This window comes from Sus scrofa, chromosome 11 (assembly GCF_054392235.1).
Source record: "Sus scrofa isolate SSC_HxYL_T2T_F1_AM1 chromosome 11, Sscrofa_HxYL_maternal_Yorkshire_Landrace_v2.0, whole genome shotgun sequence".
Classification (NCBI taxonomy): domain Eukaryota; kingdom Metazoa; phylum Chordata; class Mammalia; order Artiodactyla; family Suidae; genus Sus; species Sus scrofa.
This window is the reverse complement of record NC_139393.1, coordinates 65,015,870-65,037,154: the sequence shown is the minus strand read 5'-3', so window position 1 is coordinate 65,037,154 and position 21,285 is coordinate 65,015,870. Positions and strand designations below refer to the sequence as shown.

At 34.4% G+C, this 21,285-nt stretch overlaps 1 protein-coding gene across 3 annotated transcripts in view; it reads left to right on the top strand.

Annotated features, from left to right (window-relative positions):
• LOC146398664 (uncharacterized) overlaps nucleotides 1-21,285 on the top strand; it is a 304,287-nt gene that overhangs the window by 183,616 nt on the left and 99,386 nt on the right. For 2 of the 3 annotated variants that reach the window (XR_014820085.1, XR_014820089.1), the window contains 2 exons: nucleotides 8,251-8,311; nucleotides 12,776-12,837. The gene's annotated coding sequence lies outside the window, so the exon portion shown is untranslated. Of the gene's footprint in view, nucleotides 1-8,250; nucleotides 8,312-12,740; nucleotides 12,838-21,285 lie in introns of those variants that run through there. The other variant, XR_014820084.1, reaches the window with a different exon arrangement.

The following is a 21,285-nucleotide window of genomic DNA, read 5'->3' as shown; positions in this document are numbered from 1 at the left end:
AGGGGCATTTCAGAATTGATAATAGAGAAGTTCAGCAAAATGTAATGTGCATTAAGATATAGAGACTTTCTATGCTACCTTCAAGGAGAATGTTCTTTGGTTTCACTGAGATATGCTGTCACTGACCCGCACTAAACATAAAATGTTATATTGATTTTTAAATGCATTTTTAAATGTATTCTACACATACTGCTTAGATGAGAAATCTTCTTTTATACTTATGATGAAAACCTTGGTATTTCTACATGATGACTCCACCAACTGACTTTAGATTAATTCTTTGCCAAGCCATGATGATTTAATAATTTAGCTAACTACATGAAATTAATTAAATCTAACCACTTGTAATTGTTAAGATGTGTGCTCTTTAAGTCAGCTCCTGCGACACATCCCTAATTTGGCTCAGACACTAGGACTAAAAATATATTTAATAAAATCATTTGAGAAGATGTGCCTTGTGTGAATTGACAAATGCAATTGGCCCAAATTAAATGAGACCCTGATCAGTTGCTTGCTGTGATTTTTGCTGGTTAATGGTAGAATTACTAGAAAATATTATTTTAAGAGAAAAAACATTGTCTTATTTTATGTTGTTCTTTAATTATTTTTTTACACTTGATTGTTTAATTATTTCAAATATTTTCAAACTTCTGCTAGATGCCAGGGTGACACACTGCTGGAGTGGTCAGAATTTTTGCCAGCTGGTAGTTCAGAATAATCAAGAAAATAATAATAAATTAATCATTAAAAGAAATAGTGGTATATTATGAAGTCAACGTGTACATATTTCAGTACAAACATCTGGTTTTAAAGTTTATGAGAATCTGAAAAAGAATAGATAGTGTAGGTGTGTAACTGAATCACTTTCTTGGACAGCAGAGTTATCACAACATTGTAAATTGACTATACTTCCATAAAATTTTAAAAAATGAAAAAAAAAGTAATTGTGTACAGGAAAGCACCTGGCATACTATGTGTCACTGAATAATAAAAATGGTAGTTTAGCTGTCTTATTACATTTTTGTAGAACTGTGATATAGTGAACAAATGAGAATGCCCCCAACTGAATATTCTCTGGAAGGATCATGAGAGCTGCCTATTGAGCTGGAGATAGACTTTAATTTACTGGTAAAGGGCAAGTGGAATTCTTTTGAGCAGAAGAAAATGACTGCAGAGGTGACTGGGAGAAAAAAATGCACTCCAAAACACGTGCACCGGTGCCTAGAAGCTGGCAGAATACAGAAGGAGGTGATGTTGGTTCTACCTTCAAGAAACTTCAAAAGAAAGGCCGCCAGTAGCATAACTAAAATGGAAATATAAACAAAGCTTATGGGAGAAAAGATTATCCAGTAATCCTTTCTGACTGGTGGCAATGTTTAATTCTAAAGCAGTATTCCAACCTCTAGAAACATTATAGACACTGAAGAATTGGTTGGTGAAAGTGTACAAAATGACTAAAAGGCTATTAAAATGCTTGAAATATTTTTTAACATGTATGTCAGCAGAGGAAGGATGAATGGAAGGAAGGGAGAAACAGAGAGAAAGAAAAATAATACTGGCATGCCAAAGAAAAGTCACATTTGAGAGATACTGAAGTGGCAGACTTAAAAGCATTCCTCATCAGCCGTGGAAAGCTAGTGGGGAAAGAAGTCAAATTCCTGACCAATATCTAAGTAAAATACAATAGAAATGAATTACCAGAAAGATAAAACAAAAGTTAAAAGGCATAAAAATATATTTTAATTTTTATTGCCAGATTCAGCAGACATAAACTTCCATCTCAAGGAATACAGTCAGAGCAAATATAACATAAAGAAAAAGGAAATTCTCACAAAGCTGTGTATCTTACTCATTGAAAGCATTTATACCAGTCATTGGTTAAATTTAAAATTCTGGCATTCTGAAATTATAACTAAAAAGAACTTTGAGTAAAATAGCAACTCTTTACACTAAACGCTTATATACATGGTTTGAATTAACAACAATGCACCAATTTTGAAGGATTTTAATATGACAGATGAGTTTGGTTCTTCTTTTTAAACTGATCTAATTGAAAATTGATGGTGGTGCTGCACCAGGGGAATGTTTACATTGCTTCTGTGCTTTTAAAAACCGCTTTATCAAAGTATAACTAAAACGCAAAAACCACGCATATATAGAAAGTATGTAATTTGGCAAGTTTGACATACACCCATGAAATGTCATTATAATCAAGATAGTCAACAGATCCAACACCCCAAAAAGTGTCCTCATGCTTCAGTACAATCTCTTCTCACTGTACCCTCCTCTGAGTCTCTAAGAAATGACTGACCTACTTACCATTGTAAGTAGATACTCCTACAGTTTCTAAAATTTTTAGTAAATGAAACTGTATGTTATCACTTTGCAGATACTTTTACAGAGAATAATTGGGGATTCATTCGTGTCGTTGCATACATTAACTGTTCATTCATTGTTATTGCTCAGTAGAATCACATCTAATGAATATACCAAAATTTGCTTATCCATTTACCCTAGATATTTCTAGATTATGGTTAGTACAAACATAGCTCTTATATATAAAAGTCTTTGTAATGAACTAGGCTTCGATTACTCTTGGGTGTAGGGGTAGAATGGTTGGATTGGAAGGTAGGTGTTTGCTTAACTTTATAACAAAATACCAAACTCTTTACCAAAATGACAACTTTTTGTGCCCACCAGTAGGGTGTGAGCTTTCCACTTCTTCCACATGTGTTAGCTGGCACTATACCAGGCTCTGTGTCAACTCCAAGCATTGCACTACCTGTGGGAACAGATGGTTTGTTTCCCAGGCTCCACTAGTTTTTTCACCAACATACATTAAGCTTTACTCAGCTTATTGGCACTCAGCATTGCTCAGTTTAGTGGTACTAAACACTTGAGGGGGCCTCTGAAAGCATCTCTTTTATCTCTGTGAGTCTTACCTGCACACTAATCTCTGTAGTCTGCCTTCTTATCGCCATCTCTTTCAGTTCAGGAACTAGTAGGGTTCAGCCTAGGCTCCAAATTCCACATTGCAATTAGGAAATTCTCTCAATATAGTACACGGAGACCACATTAGGACTCACCTTATTTGTTTCTCATCTCCCAAGGTCACTGCTCCTCATTTCCTGATGTCTTGTGTCTTTAAATTTATTGTTACATATATGTATTATCTGTTTTAGGGAGGAGAATAAATCTGGTCCAGGTGACTTCTTCACTAGAACTTCATTTTTTCGATATGTTAATGCATGGAAATATAGAAATTGTGAAGTATATCCTTCCAGAGGGAATATGATGGAGATTGAAGAAGACTGTTAAAATTTTAAGATCTTAATTTACAAATATATATGAAAATACTTAAGTGGGGCTATGTTTTTAAAATTAATTTTCAGCACTTCATCAAGGTCCTGTTTCAACATTATCCTGCAAATGTGAGTTAAAATTATGTTATACATACATGATTCGCTTATTATTTACATGGATTTGGCTCCATGAATTTCCTGTATGAAGATGTTTATTTGATGTAAAGTCAAATGCAAACTGTTTTTATATGGTATTTGATTTTAACTTTTAGCAGATGTGACATATGTGCATCACCACCTACTTCACTGTTAAAACATTGTTAAATTATGAAATGTGTCATAACTTGCCATAGATACTGTTCTTCCTTTTTGGGAAACCTCCATACTCTTTGGTTTTAAGGACACAGGAGCAGTTTGGGGACCATCATTGGCCAAATCTAGCATAACTAAAACTTAAAAATAATTAATATCATTATTAGATTATAATCCATGGAACAATATAAAGTAATCCAAAAATCCATACTTACATAAATAAAGTTAATAAAATGTAAGTTTGATGAAGATGAGAAAATTTAGAAGGATTCAGAATTTCTCAATGATACTTATAAATTTAGAAGGTAAAAGGTGTGACTTTGTAATGGAGACACCTGGCAGACATGAGTCAATCAAGTGTTTACTATTGACATCACCAATATCGGACAAAAAACAAAGTTATGTGCTTCTTGATACAACGAAATAAGGAAAACACAACATTGATGATAATATTCCTTTTAAGGATACATAAACTGAACTTCACCATAAGGAAATATTCAAATTAGCCAAAATTAAGAATAGTCAAATTCAAGTTGATAGGTGTTAACCAAAATAAGTGTTTTAAAATCTTTGAAAGAATCAAGAAGACAAAAGATAAGACAAAACTCTGGACTTGCTCCAGATTGAAGGAAATTAAAAAGGCATGAAAAATTACATACAATATACAATAATATACTGTATTATTTTGCTCTGCATAATATTATTGGGACAACTGTTGAACTACAAATGGGTACGAGAATTAGCTGTCAGCAGTGTATTGACGATGGTTTTCTGAATTTGATGACTGTGTTGTAATTGTATCAGAGGGGTTCTCATTAGTAAGAAATATATGCTATTGTCCATTGAACATACTTATAATTTTTCTCTGGGTTAGAATTTGCTTCAAAGATTTTTAAAAGATTAAAATATTAAAAGGATTTCTAATGAAAGAAAGAAAAATGATACAGCAGTGACTTGAGTGACCATGAAATTCAGAAAAGGCTTTATTAGGACAGGGACAAATTGGATTTGTTTGTAAGCCTGAGAAAATCACCAAATAAATAGTATAAAAAGGAAGGCACAGAAAATATTGACTATATAATTTGAAAGAGTAAAGTGCCCAGTGGAATAAGAAATTACCAAACTTATAGCTCTGTGATGACCAAGAGTCAATATTTCCTCAAGAGAGTGGGGAAAATATGAAAAAAGATAAGTTAAATATGTGTCTTTCCATCTAGACGCAATGAAAGCCTTCACATCTAATGAACTCAATTTCCTCAAAGAAATAGGCATTGGAAAGTTATAGACTGCCTGAAACTCTACATAATAGGTGATTGAAGTGAATTGATTAACAAATACCCAATGAGAGTGTGGAAAAAACATGCACAATAGAGTCAACTGGACATGAATATTACTAAAAGAAAAGTAGCACTAATGGTCAATCTGAATTTATAAATTACTAATTTTACAGAGAAATATTTACTTCTAGCAGTTCTCATCTTCTTTGATGGAGGACTGAACAATAATATTAGCTTATATATACATAGTTCTTCAAATTTACAATTCCTTATTTAATCCTATGGAGAGTTTAAGGTTCCAATATTCCTACCTGACACTGAGGTACACAGTTACTATGTGGTGTTCCAAGACCTCCAGATGAAAAGTAAGGTGACTGAACTAAAAGGTAGACAGATCCCATGACTCCAGTATGCTGTGATCAATATTCTTCATTTTGGATACTTTGATTTTTAAGTAGGCTGCTCTAAGAATTGAAGGGATTGATATTGATAAGGAGAATGTGTTTGAAATGTTCGCCCTGTCTGGTCTCCTGAACTATTAATACAATATGGGAGAATTCAGATGAAGAATAACTGGGAATGTAGGGATCAATTAAGAGTTTGCAGCCCTGGTAAAGGGAAAGAGGTAAGATTTAGGGGTTTCATGAAGATAAGACATTAGAACAAAAGGGACATATATATAGATTTTGCTCTTTCATTATCTGTAGGAATTCTTATTCCATAATCTTCATCCATTAAGCAAGTAGAGTCAATCATGTTATTTCTACTTTAATTGTTGTAAAGTTATCTGTTTCAGTAAGCAAGAATGTGTCTCCACACCAAAATAACTAGAGTAAAACAATGGCCAAAGTCCCCTAAACTTAACATGTATAATGTTAGTTATAGCTTGATTTTCATCTCTCTGGTTTAAATGTTTAAACTCTTCAAAAGTTATACCACCTGGGAATGATGAGCTCTAGCACAGGGAGCTTATCACTGTTAAGCCACACTTGGCTGCCAAGCCAAAGTTAAATAAAATGTAAAAACACTTCAGACTTTTGTTATTATGGCAAAGATTATGTAATATGTACAGAAGAGTGGAAATGCTCAAAACCACACTGAATTGTACACTTAAGTTCTTTACATTTTATAAATCATGAATATATCTAGTATAATGTGAAGAATAGAAATGATGAGAATAATCTGGTTTATGGAATAAGAAAATAGGTTGAGACCAAATTTGGGAGAAAATAATATCTATAAATGATAAGTTTTATGGTTTCCAAAATTGTTTATTTTTACAAATATTTCTCATCCTGGGGTAGGAATTTTTATATCTAGAAGATAAAAGATAAACTGCCCATATGGATATTCCAGATAAGAGTACAAGATGATAGTCCACCAAAAATTTCCAAGTACAATATTCCTAAATTAAATCTTCATTCAGAGATGTGCTCTTTTGTGTCTATCAAAGGTGTGTTACAGACACATAGAAACACTAGCCTACAACTGGAATCACTTTAAGTAAATACAGACCCAAGAAGATAGGCTTTAGAACCTGAGCATATAAGGAAGATATTGTCTAATTCCATTTGAAGGAAACAATTCATCCACTTGCAAATAGAAAATTATAATTTCTTCTTATGTAAGATTGTTATAATGGATGCAGAAAAATATGTAAAAAAGCATGCAGATAGTTTTGAACCCATACTGTTTAAAATGGAAGATGCAAAAATTATTTTAACAGACTCACAGACATAGGACAAATTTATGCTTACCAAAGGGGAGAAGGAATAGGGGAAGGATAAATTAGGAGTATGGGGTTAGCAGATAAAATAGATAAACAAGGTCCTACTGTATAACATAGAGAACTATATATTCAATATCCTCTTATAAGCCATGATGAAAAAAACATGAAAAAGTATATATAGCTGCATATTAAAAACCTAATCATTTTTTGTACGCTAGAAACAGACACAACATTGTAAATCAACTATTCTTCAACAAAATTTTTCCTAAAATAGTTTTGGGAGTTCCCACAGTGTCTCAGTGGGTTAAGAATCTGACCAGTATCAATGAGGATGCTGGTTAGATGTCCAGCCTTGCTCAGTGGGTTAAAGGATTGAGCATTGCCATGAGCTGTGGTGCTGGTGGGAGACACAGCTCAGATCTGGCGTTGCTGTGGTGGTGGTGTAGGCCGGTAGCTGCAGCTCTGACTCAACCCCTAGCTTAGGAACTTCCATATGCCACAGGTGCAGCCCTGAAAAGACAAAATAAATAAATAAATAAAATAGTTTTAATGCTAAAAGCGGCGGTTATGATCAATAGTTATCAATAATATGAATACCTATATAATATTTTTTAGCAATTTCATATAGTGTATATATCTGCTATTTGGTGATCATATTGTTATTGTAATATATTAAGGAATATGAGTCATGATTTGGTCTAATGTTTTAGGGCAGGTGAACAAAGTGAAATTTAGACATGCCCCATCTAGTGGCCAAACAATATATTGCCCTTTAATTTTATTATTTGGTAAAGGGAGAAGAAACTATTTATTTACCATTCCTCCTCCCTTTTCCAAGTACGATGGAGGAATACACGACCTATCAAAGAAATTTTACAGCTGGGAGAAATTACACATGCAATAGGAGTTGTCAGCCTTAAAAATAAAATAGCCAAATATTGTACCAAAGGGTAGAGGGAGTAGAGGAAGTGTAAATTAGGAATAGCAGAGAATTGTAATTCACAAGAGGCAAATCTAAAGAACAAAGGAGAGAGGCTTGCTTTTATTAGGTTTTAAAAGGAAATTGGGGAGGGTTGCTATGATCAAAAGTTCACTGGAGAACAAGACCTCCAAGTGGTGACTGTTTTTCATTGGCTGCAAGGTGGTTAGAATGTGGTCGGTAGGGCATAGAGGATTTGTCTTCCATTTTTTATTTTGATTTACTTATTTATTTTTTGTTTTTTTGTATTTTAGGGCCACACCTGCGGCATTTGGAGGTTCCCAGGCTAGGAGTCTAATCAGAGCTGTTGCCGCCGGCCTACACCAGAGCCATGGCAATGCCAGATCCGAGCCACATCTGTGACCTACACCACAGCTCATGGCAATGCCAGATCCTTAACCCACTGAGGGAAGCCAGGGGTCAAACCTGCCACCTCATGATTCCTAGTTGGATTCGTTTCCGCTGCGCCACATCAGGAACTCCTGTCTTCCATTTTTTTTAAAGCAGGAGATAAAATTCCTATGTGAAAAATTTCCTCTCTCCCAGTCTTATCTTTCTTCTTCCTGCCCACAAGTGGCATGAGCATGAGAGCCCCCCAGTCCTGGCTTCCTGACTTCATTTAAAATGAAGTTTCCTTTATTTACTTTACAGAGTCAAGACTGTTGGTGTAGACAGAGAGAACTCACCTCTGCTGAAAATACGGGAGCATTGGGTGAGTGAGACAGTGGGAAAGCACTACAGGACTTGAGGGGGAAGTTGGTCAGTGTGATTAGGTTCTATTTGCTAGTGGCTCTCACCTAAGTCCACTCTCCTTGCTGATTACAAGACACTGCCTTCCTTGATGATCACATTTCAAAGAGAAGGCTCAGAGGTCCTTGAGAAAGATAATGGGGGGAGGGAGGATCCAATCTAGAGGCTGGAACAAGATTTACATCTCAAAGAGGTGGAGGAAAAATTTACAATCCCACATTTTCTAGGGAGAATGCTCTAAGAAATGGGAGATCCTTCTCAGAGAACTGCTCTAAGAAAGGGGACCTATTCAGGAAGAAACCTGTCTAAAGTTTTGTCAAACAGGAAAACTTTAATCCCATCTTGGTCAACACATACACTTTGTTTTTTTCCCTTTTGCAAGGGTTTCTTGTTAACATGGACAGTGGTTGTAGCAATGCATTTAGTTTCTATAAATTTATTTATTTGCTTATTTATTTGCTGACACAAATGTCTTGTAGTGCAGTCTTGTTATGGCTTATTTTCAGTGGTTTTTTTTATCATTATTATTTGATCAGTCACCTGAGAGAATGCCACAGATATGTAGAAGGAACAAATTTCTGGAAATCAAGATATGTATTTGGAAACCAAGATGGGCATTTAGGAATAATTAAAGTACGGTTGAGCTTTTTTTTTTCCTTAGTTCTGTTATCTCCGTTTCTACCTACCTACCTACAATTTGTGATAAATCATACTGTGTAATATCGATAGCTTGTCTACATTCTATCCTCTCAACATACCATGGATTAACATAGGAGTTAGTGGACCTGGGAATTTGGAATCTGAGAATTCAATTTATTTATTGAATTATAACATTAATTTATGATTTCATTTTTATATCTTTTTAGCTTTTTAATGTCATATTGTGACATATAAATTGAAAAATAAACTTAATTATAGCATTAACAATATAAATAATAAGATAATTTTAAATAGAAACATATTTGATGGCAAATCACTATCAATCAAAGCAACACTTAAAATTGTTTTTAAAGAAATAGTTTATGGACATTCCCTGGTGGCCTAGTGGTTAAGAATTCAGGCTTGTTCAGACACAACTTAGAATAGATTTACAAGGAGATCCTGCTGAACAGCATTGAGAACTATGTCTAGATATTCATGTTGCAACAGAACAAAGGGTGGGGGAAAAAATGTAATTGTAATGTATACATGTAAGGATAACCTGACCCCCTTGCTGTACAGTGGGAAAATAAAAAAAAAAGAATTCAGGCTTGTCATTGCTGTGGCTCATTGTCACTGCTGTGGCTCCAGTTTGATCCCTGGCACAGGAATGCTGTATGCTGTATGCTGCAGGCACAGCCAAAACAAAAATAATAAAAAAATAAAATAGTTATTTTATTTCTTTTATCTGATCACTTTTCTCATTCTTTGAGGGTATTCTTTTAATCTCACATCCTATAAGATGTATCATACAACTATTCATCTGATAGTATAGTTACTTTTGGCACTATTGGTGAGCATCGTATAACATATAACATATAGCATGCACAAAAAAGATAGGCGAATGTACCTATTCTCTCTTTTCTTCTTCTAAGAAAGAAAAGATATAATTTCTTGGAGTAATTAATTAAGGGAGAAATCATTACGTATGGAATTCCACTCTTTAGCTGATCAATGAACAGAATTCTGCATTTATTTTTCACAGGTATTTTCATTGTGAATTTTCGTAGCTTTGAATTTATTTCTTATATCTAAAAATTAAATAATAAATTGAAATGATTAATCTACTGTTTTGAAAATTATTTAAAAAAACAGATATTTGGGGGGCAAAGTGACTCATTTAACTTATTCTCAGTAATGTTCAATATGACTTTTTTGGGTGGACAATTCGAATTTCATTAAATTCTACTAACTCCCTGGAAATTATATTGAGCCCTGGAACAAATAGCTTGTCACTGAAGAAGCCTTGGTCAGCCCAGCGAAATAGTGTATCGTATCTAAATTCAGTACATTTCTATGTTTCCTTCTTATATCTTTTTAAAACTATTTTAAAATCTTCAATTGTTATAATTTGAGAAATATTCAATCTTGAGTTTTGAGAATAGTATGTTTCCTCAATCAAGCATTAAGAAAAGCATAACACATTAAAACTCATTTTATGTTTTCTACACTTTCCAGATGACAATGAAACAAGAATTTTAAAAAAATAGGAGAGTGAATATTTAATTTGCTTCTATTATTTTTTTCATTGAAGAAGACAATAAAGATATAGAGGACTTTGAAAGGTTCATTCAACTATAATAATATTCCAATATTTATACAAGCTCCAAATGCATTCTTTTATCATTTGTGGGGCTGAAAGTAAGCAGAAAGGAAAATACTTCATTGACGGATTATGTAAATGAACCACATACAACTCCATTGTGTAGCTCTCTATTATAAATCTGATTTGAGGGATGTAGAGTATATTGCTAATCCTTGTCCTTCTCCTAATCAAGAAGCAGCCATAACGCCGTTTCAGACTCTTCAACAAATATGACGTGTCTTTTCACAAATCATTTCAGATGTACCTAGAAGGAATACTTCCTGCACTCATAGAGCTCATTTCATGTCACCTACATTTTGAGGTCTTTATAAAATCCTTGATTAAAAAGATCACTCCCTTCCCTGTGTTCCTGCTGTGATCAGCCACCTCTATTATAATATATATATATATATATATATTTTTTTTTTTTTTTTGCATTTTAGGGCTGCACCCACAGTATATGGAGGTTCCCAGGCTAGGGATCTAATCAGAGCTACAGCTGCTGGCCTACACCACAGACACAGCCACAGCCACACGGGATCCAAGCTGCATCTGTGATCTACAACACAGCTCATGGCAATGCCAGATCCCAGACCCACTGAGCAAGGCCAGAGATTGAACCCACATCCTCATGGTTACTAGTTGGATTTGGTTCCACTGCGCCACAGTGAGAACTCCCTAATATCTATACATTTATAAAACCTTTTCTCAACTTCATGGAAATTCCTTAAGGTAAAAAACTATTTATCCTTCCATCATTAGGATCAAAGGAAGGGCACTAATAAAGCTAATTATGTGATTATAATAGACATGGGGAAGGTGTATTATTTTTCTCCTTTCTCTACTGATTTAAGAAGCAATAGTATAAAATAATGTATGCCTATATATACACACATATATATTATGCATATACACATGTATTTTTTCTTATTACGAAAAGAATGAATTACTAATGTCTGTTTTGTTTTTTGTCTTTTTAGAGCCGTATATGGAGGTTCCCAGGCTAGGGGTCTAATTCGAGCTGTAGCCGTCAGCCTATGCCACGGCCACAACACCACCAGATCCGAGCCGCATCTGTGACCTACAGCTCACTGCAATGCCAGATCCTTAACCCACTGAGTAAGGCCAGGGATTGAACCTGCATCCTCAGGGACACTAGGTCAGATGTGTTTCCACTGAGCCACAATGGGAACTCCCTAATATGTGTATACCGTGGAAGAACCTTGAAAACATGTTAAGTGAAAGAAGCCTGTCACAAAAGACCACCTATTATATGTTAGGTTATTCAGTTTATATAAAATGTCCAGAGTAGGAAAACCTTACAGACACAGAAAGTAGATTAATGTTTAGAGATTAAATTAGTACTGGAGGGAAGGGACAAATGATAGAGAAGTGATAGCTAAAATGATAAGGGTTTCTTCTGGGGGTGAAAAAATGTTCTGCTATTGACTGTAGAAATGATTGCCCATAGCATTGTATATACTAAAAATACTGGATGTGCATTTTAGATGGGTGAATTGTAAGGTATATACATTAAATATCAATAAAGCTGTTAAATTCATAGATAAACATGCTACGTGGAACCAAAGAATTAGAACCTGAATTTTTGTCTCATATATTTTAAAGGTCCACAAACATACGTACTAAGATTTTTTTCCTTAATAACAAGATGGTCATTTTCATGATAATAAAATGATAGAGTAAGGGTATTTTTATTTGCCTTTTTGCTATGAAAACTTGATGAGCTTGTTATTTACAGCTTGATTTTTTGTATTATTTAAAGATTCCATGATGAAATAATATGATTGTATAATTTACTCCTTTTCAGTATCTTTTCTACAGAAGCCAGTTTACATTTCCTATAATCAAGCATTTCAGTGCATAAGTGAAGAAATATCTAGCTTTATTTGAATTTGAACAAAATTTAATTAAATAACATAAAATAGAAAAAATTTAATTCATTCTTAGACTAATACTTATACTTTAGCTATAAAGAAGTTTAAACATTTTTATTCGGTAACTATCAAACATTAATAGTGTAAAATCATTGAGATAAAAGTACAAATTTGCATTCAAATATGTACTAAATTCCCATTTCCATTTACAGATTACAGACTTTTTTTTTTTTTTTTTTTTAAAAAGGATTCCCTGAAGGAGAAATTTAGCATACAAGAAGTTTTCAAGTGAACATCTCTGGAACTAAGGTAAAGAGTCAAGAGAAGCCAGATGGGGCAGAGAAAAAAGCTAAGCTGAGATACAGTGGTCACAGAGTGTCAGCCCATCCTCAGGGCAACTCTGGAGCCAGAGGGACCTTCAAAGATGTCCTTCATTGAAGCGAAAGGCCCAGGACTTTTACTTCCTTGTACTCCAATACAGGGAACTGGCTGTGGCCAGGGAGAGGGACATTTCCTTGAATAAGGCAGTTCCCTGAAGCCGAGGGAAACCTGAAAGGGTGTCCCAAAAGGTGCCTTTGGGTTGTGCAGCCACTGCAGTTTTGCAATAGAAAATGGATATACTGGAGTTCCCGTTGTGGGGCAGTTGAAACGAATCTGACTAGTATCCACGAGGTGGATTTGATCCTTGGCCTTGTTCAATGGGTCCAGGATCTGGCGTCGCCCTGAGCTGCGGTGCAGGACGCAGAAGCACCTTGGATCCTGTGTTGCTGTGGCTGGGGTGTAGGCCAGCTGTAGCTCCGATTTGACCCCTAAGTCTGGGAACATCCATATGCCATGGATGTGGCCCTAAAAGCAAAAAAGAGAAAAGAAAATGAATAAACTGAAAGAACATATTTGATATATATAACTAATGGTATTAAGACGCAGCAGGAAAAACAGAAGAATGTGAAGTGTAAAAACAAAGAAAATTTACGATGCAAAATCTTGTTACTTTGGATAATCAAATGTATCTTTTCCTTCTGTTTATTTTATAGAATAGTTGAAAAATTCAGCTCTACTCAATATTAGGGTACATATTGTAGACTGAGTAACTCACTGTGATTTAGTTGAATATTGTCTCTAGTAATAATCTAGAAATGCACATGCAGACTCTTTTTTTCCTTCAAATTAGACCTACATAGATTTCTTTTGACTTTGACCAAGGAGGGGGGATTCACTTTTCATTACCTAAAGTGATAAATTTTTTTTTTTTTGCTTCTGTACAAGTTTGATGAATTTTAGCCTCTATTACTTAGTTAAATCCTCTGCCGTACTTTTCTTTCCCTTCATTGTATATTGTATATACACTGTGTCATCTCATCTCCACCCACAGGCTCTTGAGGGTGAAGTCAGACTTTCCATATCTTTATAACTCAGAATGACAAGAACTGCTTCAAAGATGCTAAGTCCATGATAGGTATTCGATTTTCCGGTATTTTTTCAGGAACTTGGCTTGAGAAATTTTAAAAGTACAGGAGACAGAAGTACATAAAAAAATAATTTAAAAAAAATCACTTAAAATTGCTATAGTCAGAATTGACAACCATTACTAATTTTTCAGTTTTCCAAGGAAATTATGACTTCTTTCTCTCATCAAATAGCCTACACCTAGTTATTTGAAAGTTGTCATTCAGAATCTTCCCATAAAATAGAGTACATCTTAAAAATTCTTATTAATTTGTTTTCCACATAGCATTTCTTCATAGATTTTGGACTTTGATTTTGCCCATACGTTTTACGTCAGTTAACAGTTACATGTATTTGTCCCTACATTCCTTGTGCACCCCCTCTAATATTTTACTTGGCAGTTACATCCACTAAAACTTCCGTAGCGCCCATATGGAAACAGGTCTTATCATGTGAATACTGTCGATGAGAAAGAAAAAGTGCAGTCTTGACAGCTGACATCTGGCGTCTGGTCTAGTTTCTATCAGCTAGGTTGTCATGTTCACTTGCTGAAAATAAACATTTTCACAGAATATCAACATCAGATGTAGTTATCTGTGATTATGATAGAATAAGGCAAAAACAAGGCCACTCTGTAATCAAGAGTCATGAAAACAAATACACAACAGGACCATACAAGTGACCACGCATCCCTCGCTTCCAGCTAACTTGAGTGGCTGCTGCTGCTTCTTCTAAGAAAACTTGGCTCAGTTTCATTCCTCTGACCTCCTATACACAAATCATTTATGACACTGACAGCACCCACTCCAAAGCAGACTCCCATTTTCTTTGTACCCTCATCCCATTCATTAGAGCTTCCTTAGTCATATAACAAGCACCTCCTACTCACTTTTCCTGAGACACACCATGGTTCCCACGATTTGTAGTCCCCCATGTCACATTGAGTACAAAACACAGCTCTGTTTGACTGCAAGTGTATGACTACTGATTTCTGCCCTTTTTGTGCATTGACAATGATATTGAATATCTTGGCACATTTCATGGTGTTCATATTCTGCCTGTGTTGTGTTTCTTTAAGTCCACATACATAGTTTCCATAGAAATTCAGCCCAAGTATTTTTTTTCAGTATCTTTTCATAAATTGAAGAAGTATATCCATGGTCTCTGCCTTTCCACATTAAACCCAAATCTATCTCCCATCTTAAGAGAAACATTTTAAACTCCTTTATTATACTGCTTTGAATCAAACGCCCAGCGGGTCCACCACTTCAGCCTGCTCACCATTTTTGTTTTTATCTTTATGTCCTGCAGAGATGTTTATCTTTTCTGAAGTCCTCATTAAAACTTTCTATTTTCCTCTTTATCTGTTAGTGTTATGTGTTGTGGGGAGGGCAGCAATTAACCACAATAGAGCCATCTTGACCAGTGAAACAGCAATCATACATTGGTCTTATTTCTCTCAAGTTTTTAAACAAAATAAAGTAAATGTTGCTTATAAAATCAAAGTCTCTTGACAACCAGCACAAACCTATGCCTTTATCTCTAAGACAGCCATTTTCTTGAGTATGTGATGGGTGTTTGCTGTTTTATTTTTTGACTTTTTCACACCACGGGTGCAACTGTGTGCAATATATTATTTTTGCTCTGTGCTTTAAAATGTGTGTAAATGGGAGTTCCTGTTGTGGCTCAGCAGGTTGAGAACCCAACATGGGGTCTGTGAGGATGAGGGTTCAATTCCTGATCTTGCTCAGTGTGTTACGGATCTGGTGTTGCCACAAGCTGCAGCATAGGTTGCAGATGCCGCCCATACTGCTGTTGCTGTGGTCTTGGCTTAGGCCTTAGATGCAGCTTCAATTTGACTCCTAGCCCGGGAACTTCCATATGCCACAAATGTGGCCGTAAAAAGAAAAAATAAATAAATAAAATGAAATTTATGTAAATGGAATCATTGTCTTTGTATCATTCTCTAATACTTTTTTCACTCAACATTATGATTTTAGACCCAACCATGTTTGTATCCATAGTTTTTAAGTATTTCCCTTTAACTACTACGTCATAGCCAATTTATTTATTTATTTATTTATTTATTTAGGGCTGCACCTGCAGCATATAGAAGTTCCTAGGCTAGGTGTCAAATCAGAGCTATAGGTGCCGGCCTATGCCACAGCCACAGCAACATGGGATCCGGTCTGCATCTGTGTCCTACACCACAGCCTGTGGCAACACCAGATCGTTAACCCACTGATCAAGGCCAGGAATTGAACTTGCATTGTCACAGATACTATGTTGGGTTCTTAACCTGCTGAGCTACAATGGGAACTCTATAGCCAATATATTAAAATACCACTTTTTACATTGTCACTGGAAAATAAACATGGTATTATTATTTATATACATGCATACGTATACATATTATAATAATATATGTGTGTGTGTGTGTATATATATATATATATATATGAGAGGAAATACATGAACTAAAGGCAGCTGGAGGTATTCAAATCATTCTTTAGGGCATGTTTATTTTTTCTGTAATTGATAGACATTAATTATGTATGAATTTCCCATATTTATGTTTCTGTAATGTCCTTATATAGCCTATTTTGTATTTGTCATAATTAAGACAATTAGAAATTTTTGCAAACCTGGGTTGCTTAAATCTTCTCTTTCCTATCTTGCTGATTTTAATTGCTTTTCTCCACTTGAAGGGTTAATACCTAATACTCTGTGAATAAGTCAATGTGCCTAATAATCTGGAACAATGAATATATAACAAAAATTTAAATTTTACAGAAAATTTATGTCTGTGTTCCTAAGCTTTAAGAAAATCCTTAATTACAATTCATAACTTGACTTTAGATCTCGAATTTAAATGTAGCTTCTACAAATATATCTTCTACCTTATGGTGTAGCAATTTTACAATTTGATTGTTCCTTTCCTGAGAAAACCTAAACAAAATGTAGCTAAGGAAGTAGAAGCAATTCCAGAAGGAGACTGCAGATTTGACATAGACATTTCCTAAAAAGAGAGGAGAAAAGAACAGAAGGAATAAAAAGAAGCTAAAATGAATGTTGCATGTCTGGTTAGAAAGAGAGACTGATGCAGGGACCACACTTTTCAAAAGGATACAGCCTTTGAGGGATCTGATTTTGGATTTGGAATTTTCTGAGCCTCTCTACATACTAATTAAAGAAGCTGACTAATATCTAACATCTTTGTCTCCTTTTGTTCACTCAAATTTCTCTAAAATACATTTTTAGCCCTTTTCTTGTAAAACATTTCCTATAGTGACCATTTCTATTCAAAGTCAGAATTTTGCCTTTTATAAAAATAGCTGTAACTTTCTATAAGAAGTAGAAGCAATTCCAGAAGGAGACTGCAGATTTGGCATAGACATTACCTAACAAGAAAGAGAGGCCAAGATGGTCTGTTAGCAGTGGTTTACAGTGTCTGGGTTTCCCTGCCAAGCAGAGGTTAGGAAGTGGCTATAAAAATAACAACCTGATAGAAGTTCCCCTGGGTAGCAGGTCAAGGATCCAACATTGCCATAGCTGTAGTGCAGGTCACAACTTCAGTGAGGAGTCAATCCCTGGCCTGGGAACTTCCACATGCCATGGGCGTGGCCAGAAAAAGTAATAACAGCCAGGTGAGCATTGATCACAAAATATTGAATAAACACAGAAACCACAATTGCCTCTGGTTTTAAATTGCAAAGTTCAGTCTATATGAACCTTCTTTACTAATAAATTTAGATTTATTCTAACATTTTGGTTCGTATTTACTATGTATTTTCTTTGCTTATTTTTCTCTGATTTTTCATAGATTTATCTAGTTTTTAAATGTCTGTATTTCACCACCTATGTGAAATTTACACATTTTACTTTTACTCTTTTAATGATTATCATTTCATTATTCACAAACATATTCATTGTAGATATTTAGATATTCAAACAGACAACCTTAATATCCTGCTTACACCTCCTCAGTGTCCATGGTTTTAAATTTATTATGTTATTTTATTATATTTTAAGATAAATGCTTATTTTATAATTATTTATTAGATTTACATCACTAGTTGATGAATTTCTGTGCTCACTTTGGGTAATTGTACCTTTCTTTTCCAGTCTTAGTCCATGTAGCATTTTTTTCGGAGTGTGTGCATTAATAATAGTGGGTCTTTGAGCAGTGAAAATTCTTGGTAATGTATATCTAATGTGCTTTTATTTCACTCTCACTTCTGATGGAAAATATAACTTGTTTTAGGAATCTAGATTCAACTTTTGTATTTTATATTTGGAAGATATTACTCAAGTCTGTATTGCTCAAATAAGAAATCTGAATCACTCTTTTTGCCATTCCATTGAAGCTAACCTCACTTTCACTCTAATTGCTTTTCTGGTTTTGTCCGTATCCTCTTATTTCCAGGGTTTATTCTTTTGTAAATCATTATTCAATGTATACATGCTTAACATGCTTAAAATCCTTCTCAGTACACATCCAATTTCCAACTATGAGGATTAGTATCTTTCTCTAATTCCAAATAATTTTCTGGCATTTAACCTCTCCTGTTCTCTATTCAATTTTAAGAATGCCAATAATTCAGGCTTTATTATGAAGTTCCTTATTTCTTAAATTTTGCATCTAGTTTATATTTTCTATCCCTCTAACTCTTTTGATGCATTTTGAAACATTTCTTCAATTCTGCCACCTAGTTTACCAATTCTAATATTAGTTGTGCACAATTTTAAGACTTTCTGTTTTTTCATTAATGGCTATATTTTTATTAAAATAATTTTCATTTTTTCAAATATTCCAGTTCTTATTTAATGGGTATTATCAGCCTACTCCACTTAAACTATATATACTTTAAAAATACTCTTACATTCCTCAGAGAGTTTTTTTCCCAGAATGCGCTATTAGTCTGATTTAATTAACTATAAATTTGTTCTTTTGTTGGACCTTTAAAAATCATAGCAATCTCATATCATTCATGGGTCTGGGCTTCCTTTTGGAATTCAAAATATTTTTGTGAATTCATCTTAAATATTGTTTTAGATCCTCAAAAGGTGTTTATCATGGTATTACTGTGGGAAATTGTGGAGCTTCATGCAACTTATTCTGCAAAATCCGTTTAAGATTTATAGTCATTACAAAAACATAGCATAAGGCCCTCCTGCCTATATTTATTGAAATTATATATGGCTGAAAACTTAAGAAAATTTCGTGTTCTCTCTTCTAGGAGTGATGAAGAACATTTATTTCCATGTTGATACTTGTCAATTGGTTTGATTGTCCAGATATTTAGAAAGCGTTTGACCCTACTTCTACTGAACTCTGTGACTTATTAAGGGACGTATATGGTTACCACCCCAGTTTTAGGACAGCATTAAATGTAAATGCATGCATGTTTTCCTGATGCCAGAGTTTCAGTAAATAGAAACTCTGAGGGTAAAGAACTCTTTAATATCATTGACTACTCATCTTTGTATTTCCCCCATGGTGCCTGCAGTGTTTTTTTCACAACGTAAACATTGAGTTTTGCTTATTGTCTTCTCCATAGCATTTATACTCATCCCATTTCTCTCTGCAACCCGTCATTACATACAATAATTTGGAATCGCAGAAGAAAAAAAAAAATCAGATTCCGTCATTATTGTCAGGCCCACAGCAAGATGCCCACTACTATGTCAGTTTAATTTAATTCTTTTACCTCAAATCCCAGTAGTATCACCTTTAAGCTCTTTTCATTCTCCTTAAAAAAAAATCATTATCCAGTCTGAGTAACCTTCATAAAATCTGCTGGGACCACATGTGAGGAACTATAATTCTGAAAAGTAGGTTAGTGTTTTTTTGTCTATGAGAGTTTCTTCTCTTTCTCATATTTCTTATATAGAGACCTTGATTAATAGAATCAGATTATAAGAACGCATATAAAATATGCATTGGTTGTAGATAATTGTAATGAAAATTGCTTATTTTTTTCTATAGAAAATTATTCTGTTCAAGATAAATCTTTCTTGTGCTGCCTCAAAGGTTTAGTTAGACAAAGCAAGACGAACCTAATTATAAAGTTATCTCACAGTTCATTGCCCTTTATGCCAGCATTAGAGAAAAACTTGAGCTTACACTGATTCAGAAAGCATCAGATGATCAAGGTATTATTTATTAACTGAGTTTTTTTGTGGTCAGTATATTGTGTACACATACAAGAAAAGGAAGAATATCAAGTTACTGTATTCTGTCTGCAAATTATTGTTTGTTGAGAGTACAGATTATTGGTGAATGTAAATAGTAAGATATGCAAACTCAACAATAGTTATTCATTAATTCATAAATAATAAGTACAAAATATTGTATAAACAGTTTTAAAGTTCGCTATTTTTAATGACCTCTCACTCTTAAAATTATAAAGTAATTCATAAATCATCCAGCACTACTAAGCATGGCTTTTGTCAGTTTCTTCTGCATGGGTTAATTTTCCCATTCAGTGTAGGAATTAGTTGACTCAGCTAGGATTCTAAAAATTGTGTTTGCTAACAAAGAAAGAAGGAAATTGGCAGACATTCATAATCCAGTTATTGTTTGACTTAAACATTCTAGCTGCCAACTACAAGAGAAAGTAAAAGAAAAATAGCAGGAATAGGCTTAAAATTTATTTGTTGATTTGGTGGAAATGCACAATAAAGTCTCACTACATTACTTGCTTTTCATGATTTCTTTCATTATAGGATTTTTTTTGAGTCTTGAGGATTTGGAAATTATGTCTTCGTACAAAGTTACAGTTTAAATCATGTAGCCATTTGCTGTTTTCATTTAAGAGGAACAAATTCCCAAAGGGAAATAGAAGGAAAACAGAAGTTCTTGCAGCATTTCATTTATTTAATCGGTGAAAGAAAACAACTCTTTGGCTCTGTCAGAAAATCCAGAAATAGTTTCCAGGTAGTAGGGATGATCAAAGAATAAGGGAGTTAAAGCATCCTCTGATAAGCATTCCTTTGCAAGAAAACCTTGCAAGGGGAACCAACAGGTACATGCTTCCTTATGAGTCTGAGAATTTTATTTAGCACTACATTTTAACCTTTAGAATTGTACGAATGGAAAGAGCCCAAACATCACATCCTGTTCTCTGTTTCTCTTTATTCTTAAAGTGCAATGGCTCAACCTCCCACTGATTCCATGTGATAACTGCACCAAGGTGCTTAAAAAGTGCTTTTCCCTTAATTTTTATGGAGGTTGAAACCATAAGACCTATTCACTGTGCCAGTGGGCAACCTCTCTCTTGCACAAGATCCAAATGTTCCCAGTGTGTT